Source organism: Anthonomus grandis, chromosome 2 (assembly GCF_022605725.1).
Source record: "Anthonomus grandis grandis chromosome 2, icAntGran1.3, whole genome shotgun sequence".
Classification (NCBI taxonomy): domain Eukaryota; kingdom Metazoa; phylum Arthropoda; class Insecta; order Coleoptera; family Curculionidae; genus Anthonomus; species Anthonomus grandis.
The window spans coordinates 47,009,050-47,023,039 of record NC_065547.1 but is presented as its reverse complement, the minus strand read 5'-3'; the positions used below and the strand labels follow the sequence as shown (position 1 = coordinate 47,023,039).

Here is a 13,990-nt window from a genome sequence, read left to right as displayed (position 1 = left end):
GTCAGGTGCGACCGTCGATTTTACGGGGGACAAGCTTTGCTATTCGAATATTTATCTGTTGCGTTAGCTAGTTATATCTGTGCTTTTAAGAATTGGAGAATATTATGGTTTCTACATTTACATTTATCACCACCATAATATAAACTGACCAGTTATGCACTTTACGGGTAAAGAGAAAGTTTATAGACGAGCCGCAGTTTGTTTGGTGATTTATGTCAATATTATCACTTAAAAGTAAAATAAGAGGTATTGTTTCAGCGAGTTTCGAATTTGTACCCGATAATATCCACTTTTACGTGTTTACGGTTTTGTTGTTTGTTGAAAATTAAATGTCAAGGTAAGAAGATGTATGTTTCCACGAACACGATGAGATGAGATTTTATTTACGCTTTTTCTAACTAATTAAAGGATAGGATGTAATTATTCTTTTTGAAGGATATTAATTCTATGAGAACATTTCTGTCAGTTTATCAAATTTTGAACTCACAAACCAATAAGGAAGGATGTTTTCAGTTAAGATATTATTACTCAAAACTACCATTATAGGTATTCAATTTTTTTGTTGAATTTAAGTGGAGCACAAACATTCCAATTGATTCAAGGAACATACTAAAGATGACATGAAATGTATTTCTTATCTTCTCTCATAGTCCTACAAATAGAGATCAGAAATAGCTTTGGATTATTAGAGAGCGTCTAATTCCCACTTAAATACGATGAAATCAGTTTAAAAAGCTAGGATAAACAAGTAGGTTAATTTAAATTAAACAAAAATGAGAAGTAGTATTTAATGGAGCAGAAACCAAGGGTTGAGTTTTATCCTAAATTACTTTACTGAATCTATTAAAGTCTAAAATTCAGCAGTCAAACATTTTCGAATTGCACGTTTAAAAAACAACGGATTTGAAATTAAATTCAATAAGAACATAGAGCCAGATCTTATCTTTTTCCAAATTCTTTTTCAATTTTTTTTTAAGCCAAAATTATTTCATTCTTTTTCTTTACTCAAGATACTATTATGAACATGTTTAGATAATTGATTTTATGAACAAAAATTGTAGGTATAGCCTAATACACAGTGGTGATCTAATTCATTATGATCCAGATACACTTCCTAATGGTATGTTCTTGAACACGAATTTATTGAATAATTACTTTAATTTATATTAAATTATATGAAAAAATTATTAATTATTACATGTATATCGATTTACATGTTAATTTTCTTTTATATTCGATAAAGTCTATTATCGATGTTCGATGTTTTTATCGATGTTTATCTTTCGATACCCGATGTTGATAGAAGACCAGAGTATTGATTGAAAATTAAAATTCTAAACTTTCTTAATAAAAAAATAAAATATCCCGATTTTAAAATTACAAATAAAGCAAGAGAAATGAATATTAATTTCCAACCCAACTCCTATAAAGACGCGTATATCCATTTTCTGTCGGTTTTTGCGACGATCTCAAAGGTTTCGCGCTGGTTTCAATTAGTATAGCTTTTTTTTGTATAGCAGGTTCGATGAGGAGAATTCAGAACTAAGTAAAATACTTTTAGTATTATTAATATTTTCTTGTCATGTGGACTTAAGAGAAGTGACTCTCGGGCTCTAAAAATGCGATATCTCAGTTAATATAAGAGCTACGATCTTGCGGATGGTCTCGTTGGATTCAGAAGAAGAAAACTAAGACACAACTCTTGAAATTTTCCCGATAGAGTCTATAGAAGCCGAGATATCGACCTCCAAAGTTTGGGATTTTTCATTTTTCGCGTACACCGACATTTTGACAAAAATTGTTTTTTTTCGAAATCGAACTAACTTTACCAGAGGCTTGCTTTTATTATCTACATCATGAAAATATCGGGTTATAACGGAATTTAAGCAGAACTAAGGGAATAAGAGCCCAAACATGCGATATCTCGGTTAATATGAGAGCTACAACCTTGTGGATGGTCTCTTAATCAACTTGATGCTTGATCAAATAACGAATTAATACAACATATATGAAATACTATTTAGGCTTGTCATTTGAAGCAAATTGTTTAATCTCTGAATAAAATATTAATCACTTACAATATAACAAAATTATCCAAGGTCCATACAGTAGCCACCGCACCTTTAATATTGTCCAACCCAAAAAATACGCCTGCATGCCGTACACCAAAAAAGCAATATAAAATTAATTATAGTGACATTTATGGGTACAAAAAAGAACATATCGCAATAATTCATCCATATTCCATTTCGCAACAAATATCAATATTACGGGTACCGTTTCCTTATAACGGTGCATCGGCATATTATCATGAAGCGCTACGCAATCACTTTCTCATACAACACCTTTTATTAAAAAAAAATAATAATAAAGGAGCACTTTCGATTTTTAATATTATATTTCGTAAATGGAGCAACGTAATGTATTTTAATTTATTAAATTATATTTATTTTTAAGCTTGCAACCTGAGCAAAAAATTAGGTTAATTTTATATTTTTTTATTAATTTTGTGATGCTATATATTTATTTTGAGTATATAGTGTAATATTTTTAACTTGTCTTAATTATCTTCTTGTATCGCACTATTACATTACATCAGATTTTGTCGTATTCAATAATAATACTAAAGCATATTTACTTCTAGGTAATTGACCTTCTTAATTTTTTTTACAATTCTACAAACTGATCACTGTATTATGATAATATATTTACATCACAATACGGATTTCTATCAATATTTTCAATTAATTTGACTAATTGATAAACGACCTGTACAGTCAAGCTAAATTAATTTTTTTTTTTTATATTAGAAAGGATCGCGATTAACATATAATAAATTATAAAAATAATAAAGAATATTTAAAAATAGCCTTATTAGAATCTTGGAAGGACAGATGAGAGAAAAAAGATAGGATAGCAAATAAGATCAACAAATACTACTAAATAGTGCTAGAAAACAAAGAAATATAGAAAATTTTAAAATACCGGATACTTGAGAGAGAGAAAAAAAATGAGAAAATCCAATATGGCGCCTATAAGAAAAAATAAAGTTGATGATGATCGAAAAAAAAACAAAACGTCGCATTATTTTTTTTCTTGCGTCATGTTGTACGTGTACGTGTATATGTGTTAAGCGTAAAAAGTGGCAATGAAAAACTGCTTTTAGTTTTTCGATATCTCCTTAATTAAAGTCGGTAGAAGGTAAAAACGATTTTGACAATTTTCAATTTTTTGCGGATAACTCCTCAAGTATCTGGAATTTTAAATTTTTTTAAACGTCATTTTATTAGGCTCCGAATTGCGCAACTTTGCCTTTATTTAACCGACCCTGTAACTCTTACGGTTTCCGAGATTCCAATGGTCTCCCTCGAATTTGGGAAACCCTGTACACAGGGCAAATAAAAAAAAAATCAATTAATGTCAAATTTAAAGAATATGTTTTAAATACGGGTCATTTTGTAGGGATATGCAACTTAAAATTACTTAAACCAGTTAATAACAGTAAAAAATTAGATGCATACGAAAGTTTTGCAATATTCAAAAATCAAAAAAAATGTGGTCAAGCGCACTAACGACTGAAGTAAAACTTCTTTATTCTTTGACTGGCTATGAGAGGAAAAGATAAAGAAAATGTGTGCGCGCACGGCTCTCTCTTGCTCCTACAGTAATACACAAACCGTATCTCTCTCTCTTTCTATCTTCACTATCTGCTTCTCAACTATTCCTCGCCTGATCACACTTTTCGTAACGCTTTAGTAACGCAACAGGGATAGTCAACTATATGGTTTAGTTAGTTTTTAAGATTTATTCAATAATGCTTCATTGCATTTTTCACTCTATGGGTTACATCTTTAGAATATAAAACCACTTGTAAATAGTTTTAGTTTAGTTCTATCGAAGATTAAACTGTATCGTAATTTTGTTGAAGTAATAATGAAAATTATTAGAGAAAGTTCAAGTCAGCTATATACCGGAGCTGACTTGAACTAGCTCAGGTAATATTCATCATTACTTAAACAGTTTGGTCTTAGCGACAGCCTCAAACTGGTTTTTACAATAGATCTATAATAGAAAATCATTTAGAAGAAGGTTTGTGTAAGAGAAGAACAAACTAGAGATATGGAAAAGACAATATAAATATAATTATAAAAAATCCTGGAAAAAGGGCAGATGACAATAATGAACTTGAATAGACCAGACGAGGAATACGGCTAGAGAAGAAAGAATTACAATTTAAATAAATACATCAGGGAAATCTGTGGAAGAAAAACCAAACAATATACTAACTATGAATTAACTTTGACAGCAAAAAGTATGGATATTGAAGTTTAATTACTTTAAGGCTGTTGCAAGTATAACCGGTAAAAATGATGACAAAAAACAAGTAAGTAAGCTTGATGAAGAGGTTAATCTAGAAACAAATTTTCCAGCAGAAAGGGCACAACTGAGTAGCATTTACGTGGTACATACTTTTTAACAGGAAATTTCTATGGAGTACTTAGGCCATCTTGAAGCTATTGCAAAAGTAAACTGTTAAGATGTAATGATGAAAAGTACGAAACAATTAATGATTTGAGAATTATCAGAACTAAATATTTACTCAGCTTGTGACTGTATATGATATATGAAGAAGCTCATCAGCATTAGAAGAAGATTAGGATAGAAATGATAGTATAATTAGATGAGGAGTTTGAATGAGTTAAATTGATTAGTTTTCGCGTCTTGGCTTAATTTGAAAGCATTAACTCTTGTGCGGTTAATTTAATATCTTGAAAGATTGTTGATCTCAGTTTCACTTAGTACTGTAGTAGTGATTTGCTAAGTAGTTTATCATTGGCCTAAAATAACCTTAGATTAAGTAATTTTTAATAAAAACAGACACATTATGAAAAAAGGATCAAGTTCATAGTTATGCTCCTAAAACTACTTAAACTTTCAGATTTCTTGTAAATCCATTTCCATTCTCCACGGTAACATGAAAATATTATAAGAAAGGGTTTTCCATTAGATGCACTTGATGTTTAAAACTCAATAAAACAAATTGTGAGGATGATACCGATTCATTTTTATCTTTAAAGAGTATATTATGTTATCATTATATTGTGAAATGTCCTCCTTGGTTTTGTCTGGTTGGTCAAATCCTGAAAACCCAACTTGTGATCACGTTATCACATAAAAGTGGGTCAATTTTCGCAATAACGCGCCTTATTTTCGCCGGACTTTAAGGACGCTACTGTCCGCGGCTTATCAGCATAGACTTTTGATTTAAAACAGGCTCAGAGAAAAAATGCAGTGGCGTGATCTGGGCAGCCAATTAACGTCACCCTTTGGCGATATAACGGCACCTTCAAATTTCTCATGCAAAAATGACAGTGTCCACCACATACTTGTAAGATCGATCCCATCCACTGAGGACCAAAAAAACTCTCTTATCATAGCCCTGTGTCAACCACCGTTAACAGGAAGTGCCACTTCTTCTTTATTTTCGAAAATATATCGACTGATAATTCCACCGGATTCCACAATGCATTCCATACAGTTACTTTTTTGGAATGTAATGGCACCTTATGAATCTCCCCGAGGTGTTCTTCACTCCGAATGTGACAATTCTGCTTATTAACAAAACTTCCAGCTGCTTTAACTATGATCGTGGGGCTTTAATTATTGGGTTAATTAAACTTTATTAGGGTAAAGTCGTAAGTACTTATCAAAGAGAGGCCAAGTTCTTGAGTTCGACGCTGAATGGACTGTTGCGGATTCTCATGCACACTTTCCCTAACTGTAGTAATATTTTCGAGGGATCTTGCGTTTCGCCGACGTACAGGCACTCTCTGATCTGCCACATACCCATTCGTTTTAAATTTGTTGTTTAAATGACGAATTGTGAATTCGGAAGGACGATTATTGACACCAAAAATTTCACGAAACTGCACGAAACGTTTGACGAACAGAGCTCGGTAATATTTTTTTACAATTTTGACGCGTTGCACACTCGTGTTACGCTCTATGATTAATTGCAGGAACTAACTGAATACTGCTGTAAAAAATAGTACCTGAGTGTCTATGATTATCGCCATACGCTGTTGCCATTGGAAAACCCTTTATAAATAAAATTATTTACTTTCAGGAAATACGTGAGAAGAATAGCCGCTACCAGGTGATTGGAAAATATGGTAGCAAAGACCTAACTCATAAATGTAGCTGGTAATATGAAGAGCGTCACTCCTGTAAAAGATGAAACTCGTAACTTAACTAGATAAGGATTTTCAATCTCCTGTAAGTGTTCAATAAATTAATTCTGATAAGTTATTATGACATAACTTAATATGAAAATAAAAAGACTCACCCATTTTTTTTAACTTTAATGAAAAAGTTGAAGAAGAAGGATTTTAAGAAAGTATATTGTATAAAGAAGTTAATCTAAAAGAACCTAAAGGAAGGAAGATACAGAATGATTATTGAAGTAATGGCAGAAGAACAGCACCAGATGCAAATTGAAACATATAGCATTAAAAAAGTATAGGCGCTTTGTTCATATACTTTTGGTCCGTGGGGACCAGGTTAGAAAGTCTACATCTTGTTTGTAAAGAGCTATAAAGGAATTTAAAAAAAATACACAAATTATCAGGTATACTTAAGTCTGGCTAGCCTCGGGGGCCAAAGTTCCAAAGACCAGTTCTTGCGGCATCATGCTTCAAAGAACCATAATTTATTAATATAGTCGCGTTGTATGTCAATATAGTATATTTATTATATATGTTAAATATGTATCAAAATTTATAAGTTGCCTCCTAAATAAACCATTTACTAAATTTCAACCCAATCGGAGCAATAGCAAACAAGTTATGATGTTCACGTGACCGAAAGAAAATTGGAGGAAAATAAACTTTTTGGTGAAAAACACATTTTTTCGATACTCTTAATGTTCTGCAATTTTAGTATGTGTTGTAAAACAAAATTTGGGATCTTATAGATGATGTTTCATTTATTAATAACGTATAGGGACGCCGCAAATAAATAAAACAAAAAAATTTAAATATCTCAAAAACTGTTAATGCTTCAAAAAGAATTCTGATTACACGTAAATGATCGGCTTATTATATTATTTAATACCCGAAAATATAAATCGTCCAGGTGGCGCCACTAGAAAGTTACTAAATAAAATATGATTTTTGGGTCGGACCTTCATGGGAAAAGTTAATTCTTGCTCGTCCTGTATGGTTCACAAAAATTTCGTTTATATGGAATTTAAGAGAAATAATGATTTTTTTTTCCGAAATAAGTACGGTTTAGTAAAAAAATTCCAAAAAACTGAAAATGGCAGAACTTTTAAAAAATTAAAAAAAAAAAGGTTCAAATATGTAATTTCTCCTCTAAAACTAATCATTTTCGCCGAAGCACTTTTTCCATTCAAATTATAGTTTAGCCTCTGAAGCAGTTTGAATTTTTACTGCGTCACTTTTATTCGCTTATAATTAATTACCCACCCTGTGTGTCCTGAAAATGTCAGGTCGATTAAGGCTTTAAATTTAAAATTTCATCGGAAAATAAAATTTTACTTATTTTTTTACTAATTTTCGACTTCTACTCGGTACTACTCTCTTCCCGAGTACCGAAAAAAAAATTGTTTTAAGGATCTATAATTCCCAATGTATTGAGAGATGACATGCCAAATTTCATCGTTTCGCTATCCGTCCAGCCCAAGTTATGAGTTTTTATATGTCAAAAAAACACGAAATGTAGGGTCGAACGGCGTGCACAAGTACCGGGTGGCCAAATAAGCGCTGTATCTCAGGACCTGTACATCTGGCAACAATGGAATTTTTTTTATTATTATAAAAGTGGCCATGAGAAAATTCTGGAAATTATTTTTAAGTTCCGTATTTCACCGCAAGAGGGCGCAACTAAAAATTAAATAAAAGAAACGTCTTTTTCTCCAAAAACTTAAATATTAACTTATACTTTTGATATTATTTTTAGTAAGCCTAGATAATTTGCTATAATGTTGGTTTATGAATTATTGACGTACGAACGATAGTAGGGGTGGGGGAAGCTATTGAAAGAGGAATCATTAAAATCGGTGTAAATTCTAAACCACTTATTCGATTTGAGCAATTCAAAATTTATTTGCAAAATAAATATAGCTGCTTTAAAAGTCTGATCTCATCACTACCCTGTAGTTCCTAATAAAACCGCCAGAGGGCACAATTTGTAATCATTCCAGTTTTTTTCATTTGGCTCCAAAAATTCAAATTAAATGGTATATTTTTGACATCCTATTTATAAAATTAAATAAAATTTGCAAAAGTACTGTGAAAACCGCATGATGATATCTTTGCTCGTTTTAAAGTTATAGCGAATTAAAGTTTTTTACGCACCGAATTGACTTAGGAAAAATTAACTCTTCATAATTAGATAAAAAGTTGAAATTTAATATAAACAATGTTCCGTTATAAGATAAAATTAACGGAAGTTTTAATATTATGTAGAAATGTTCACTAATAGTAAAAATTTTCATTTTAAAACCATAAAATGTCAATTTACAACCCAAATAGTGCACCTGTTACTTTAACTATAAAATTTCTCTTTAGGGCCTCTAAAATAAACACTATTTAAATTTTAAAACCTGATCCGTAAGGTGTAGAAGATATTGAATTGATTAGCGTTTACTCTCAAGTTAAACCGTTGGCCTGAAGGAGATAAACAAGGTCAAAATGTCAGTAATTCAGAAAAGGTAAAGTGAATGTGCAATATGTTAATAAACTCTCCGGTATGCCTATAATATAAATTGCAAGCAATATTATTGGAATTTGTGTGAAATTTATACAGGATATCAAATTAGATTGATTTTGTACAAATAATTGTCTTGGGAACATAATATTAAAGCAACAGACTTTATTAATGCAATATATTCCACACACGACTTTCCTGTTGCAAAACGAGACGCCTTCCTATACTCTTGACGTGACCGCGAAGCAATTTTTTTTAATGAATATTTCATAATGCATATTTTCTCCATATATTAATTGCTGTTGTACGTTTTTTTTATCTTATTCTATATATTTAAAAAATGCACGAATGAATCGTCTAACAAAGTAAACGTCTATAATTCGGTTAATTTCCCATATGTACATTTAATTTGACGATAAAAGATGTAACACATCCAGGCAATTAATTTAGATTAAGGTAAAATGAAAATCCTACATTATTAAGTCACGTCATTAGGGCACGATTTCAGTTTTGCTAAAAATCATAATAAATCATATTATCATGCTTGTGTAGATCGAACACTACGATCTTTAACTTAAAAGCATTAATAATAGTATCCCCTGTACAATGACAATCACTTACTAGGATTATTTGTAAACTTTAGGTAATTAAAATTTAGATAAAACTATTGACTCCTATAACCCAGTAACCTGAATATAAATTTTTTTAAGTAATACACACCTTTAGGGCTCTATTGTTTTAGATAAACTATAAAACGCTATTTGTATTTGAATCCTCTTGCTCCTGTAATCGATAGGGTCAAATTACTCTTAGACAGAATTCAAAAAGTATTAATTCTTGCATACAATTAAACATATGTTTTTTTTTCTGGTTGATAATAGCGAAATATAAAAGTTAGAATAGTTAACTTAGAAATTCTTTAAACTTGTATCAGCCATTAGGAACTTGCTGTTGCAACTCGTATTTGTCTATAGTCCATTTTAAACAGGCAGAGGGTAATAAAACCTTATGAAGTTTGCAAAGAGGGTACAGGTTGACCCTCGAATAATGTATGCTACTTTTATAGTTTGCATCGTAATTTTTTAAATATTTTTATACACTATGTCATATATAATACTACGGCGTAACAGCAAATACTACCATATTTTACACTTTTTTAGTAATATTTATACTCTGTGTTTTTATTTGTAGCCCTATTTATTTATTTACGTTATCCGTCAGGTAATCTAACAAATTAGTATATTAAATATTGTGCTAATCTAGGTTACATTTAAAAATCGCTCCTACCTGTCCCCTTCTTATAGCGTTCGAATGTTAGCTTGGTTCCTTGCTTTATACATTAACAAGATACTAAGTTTACCTACAACAATGAACGAAGATTCGTCGAACTTTACATTCTATTACTCTCTACTTTTTTGAAATATAGTATAGTTATTGAGTAATTTCATAGATAGTCTTAGTAATACGTTCATGTAGAACTTTCCTAGACTTAAATCGATATTATTTGTTTGTTTGTTGTTCTACTAGTACATTACATTCCCCTAGTCGATAGAATTACTCTTAGTCAAAATTTAAAAAGTAATAATTCTTGCATAGAAATAGAAATATGTTTTGCCTAGTAGGTCATAAGAAAATAAAGCAAAAATATGATTGGTAGAATAGCTAACTTAGACATTAGTCAGCATGATACACTTGTCTTACCTGCTAGCCCTTATGAACTTGACACTGCAGCTCATATTTAACTATAGTCTATTTCAAATAGGTAGAGAATAAAATCTTACTAAGTATGTATGCAGCTATAGTCCATTTAAAACAGGCAGAGAGTAATAAAACCTTATTGAGTATGCACAAAGGGTACATCGTGACACTCCAATAATGTATGTCTCTTTCATAGTTTGCATTGGAATTTTTTTAAATATTTGTATACACTATGTTATATGTAATGCTATCACGTAACAGCAAATACTACCATATTAAACACTTTTTCAGTAATATTTATACTCTGTGTTTTTATTTATAGCCCTATTTATTTATTTACATCCGTTAGTTAACCTAACAAATTAGCATATTAAATATTATGCTAATTTTTAAAAATCGCTCTTACCTGTCCCCTTCTTATAACTTTCCAATGTTACCTTTTTTCCTCGCTTTATTCATTAACAGGATACTAAGTTTACCTACAACTATGAATGAAAATTCTCCGAACTTAACATTCAATTACTCTCTACTTTTTTGAAACATAGTATAGTTATTGAGTTATTCCATAGATACTCTTAGTACTACGTTCATGTAAAACTTTCCTAGATTTTAATCGATTTCATTTGATTGTTTATTGTTCTACTAAAATATTGCATTCCCCTAGTCGATAGATTCGAATTACCCTTAGGTAAAATGTAAAAAGTATTAATTCTTGCATAGAATTAAAAATATGTTTTACCTAATATAAGTCATAAGAAAATAAAGCAAAAATATGATTAGCTAACTTAGACATTAGTCAGCATGATACACTTGTCTTACCTGCTAGCCATTATGAACTTGACACTGCAGCTCATATTTAACTATAGTCTATTTCAAATAAGTAGAGAGTAATAAAATCTTATTATGTATGCAAAAGGGGAATAACGCTCCAATAATGTATGCCACTTCAGTACTTTGCATTGCGAAAATGTTTATTTTTTATGCTTTATGTAAAAATACTCGATTCTATATAACACTAGGGTGTAACAGTAAGTTCTACCATGTTTAAGACTTTTTAAGTAATATTTATACTGTTTGTTTTTGTTACCAGTCCTATTTATTTATTTAAATCTGCCAGATGGCCTGGTGGAAGTACAATGAAGTTGACATTACTTGCCAAATTAGTATACTAATTATTATAGTAATCTATATCATATTTATGAATCGCACCTACCTGTACCCTTCTAATAGCGTTAGAACCCTACCTTTTTCTCTCGCTTTATTGATTAACAAGTTTACCTACGACCATGGATGCAAATTCTTTATATTTTAGTACTCTCTACCTATTTGAAATGCAGTATAGGTTCATTAGTGAAAAATAATGTAGAACTGTTACGGATTTTAATTGATTTTATACGACTGGTTTTGGTTCTACTTCAACGTTCTATATAGAAAAAATATAAAAGGTAGAATAATTATCTTTTTGAAATTTCTTATCATGATAAGCTTGTATCATCTGTTAGCCATTAGGGACTTGCTGTTGCAACTCGTATTTATCTATAGTCTATTTTAAATAGGCAGAGAGTAATAAAGCTTTATTAAGTATGCAAAAGGGTGACCCTCCCATAATGTGTACCTTTATTTGCATTGCAATTTTTATACACTGTATTATGTATATCTGTATGCTATATATAATACTACGCTGTAAGAGTATATAATAAGGTTTGAATTAATATTTATGCCCTGTCCAGTTTGTGTTTTTTACCGGCCCTTGTCTGGCGCAGAATGAAGTTTACATTAGCTTCCAAATTTGTATATTAAATATTATGTTATGTTACATTTAAAAATTGCGCTTCATATTCTTTTCTTGCTTTATTTATTACGAAGTTACAAAGTTTACCTAGGCCCATGGATAACCACAAAATCCTTGAGAATTTACTTTTTATTTCTCTCTACTTATTTGAAATGCAGTATGCCTACTGAGTTATTCAATGGATTCTCTCATTAAGACAGTAATTCGTGAAAAAGGATGTAAAACTTTTCTGAATTTTAAATGATTTTATTTGACTGTTTCTTCTTCTAGTACATTGCATTCCTTTGCATAAGTACAAAATATTCGAAACAAAACAGAATGACTGTCAACAATATAATACAATAAACCAGACTGTGGTTTAATTAAGTGCTTTTTATATAAAAAGCACTTAAAAACCCATTAATGTTAGTGGAAGGTTTAAAGACCGTTCATGGTACTATAAAGCCATCAGCAGAAAATTATTTTAAATAAAGTCAATGCAAGAGGCTTTTATACTCGATTCTAAACTAAAATTTAAAAATTAATTAGGCATAACATAAATGGGCACGATTTCAGTTTTGCTAAAAACCACATTTTAGTGATTAAAACACTGTAGTAACTATAGAAGCATAAAAAACGAACGGTTTTATGCCGAAGCACTTGTACTTTCGCCCTTCAGCCTTCATCGAACCCATATAAACACCTCATTTCTTATATAACTAGACCGAAAGCGGAATATATCGTAACCTTGACTTTTGCTTGTCGTTCACTTACCTTCTAAATTCAATCTGTAATCCTTAAAAACCACCAAAAGCCAAAAAAAATGACGAACTAAAGCACGTTTCCACGTTTAGCACAACCCAGACAGTTACTCGAGAAATTCCAGTTCAACTATACAACACACCTTGAATTCTTCGAGAAAATTACACCGAAGGAGTCGCGCGAGGTTAAATCTGGCCGTACCGTAGGACACCAAAGGCGCACGAAAACCTTTTAAAAAGAAAACGATTATGGAGGGTGTTTAGCACCCTTTTAAGGAACACCTAAATATTTGCGCCTAACGGGGATTTTAGACGGCTTACGTCGACACGAAAGTGGTTCTGGGTAGCGGCTTTGCTCAGGTAACTGCGACTGCCGCAACAGGTAACATTGGAGAATGTGAAGACGTGGTGGGGGGGGACGAAATAAGTTGACTAGAGTGCGACGATGCGTTACGAAAGGAACCTCGCGAATGGAAGAAAGAAAAAAGGGCGAAAAATGGCAAATTTTTAATTGGTCATTTAATGGTCTACTTATTTAAGATGTTTGTGATGAAAAATTTGTTCGAAAAAGTTAATAGTCCTGTTGCTGGTGTAGGTCAAGCGTCAAAATATGAAGTTTTTTCTTAATGCATTTTTTAGATGTCAATATACGGCAGTGAAATTTGTCGAAAGGGTTAACAAATAACTGTTCAGATGAAAGTGGATAAAAGAAGCTTTTGGTGTGATAAAGGGCAGGAAGAATAATACTTACATTGGGGTTTAGTAGGCTTTTTAGTCTTGAAAGATTCTTCAACAGAGTAGATATTGTGGATGGCAGAGTTTGAATAATAAATTTAAGAGACTGAGCGACCAGACATTGGACTCGTATTAGTAAAGTCAATCTGTCATCTGAAAAGTATCAATTTCGGCAAAAATAAATGATATCTTGATACTTCAACAAAAGTTAGTGTACAGGATGTCCCAAATTCGAAGGTGACCATTGGAATCTCGGAAACCGTAAGAGTTACAGGGTCGGTTAAATAGAGACAAA

General features: G+C 31.3%; 1 protein-coding gene across 3 annotated transcripts in view; it reads right to left on the bottom strand.

Moving 5' to 3' along the window:
- The window catches only part of LOC126746763 (uncharacterized), a 112,138-nt gene extending 98,797 nt beyond the window's left edge, over nucleotides 1-13,341 (bottom strand). For 2 of the 3 annotated variants that reach the window (XM_050455112.1, XM_050455121.1), the window contains exon 1: nucleotides 12,974-13,340. The gene's annotated coding sequence lies outside the window, so the exon portion shown is untranslated. Of the gene's footprint in view, nucleotides 1-12,973 lie in introns of all 3 variants that reach the window. The other variant, XM_050455130.1, reaches the window with a different exon arrangement.
- Nucleotides 13,342-13,990: the final 649 nt, after the last annotated feature.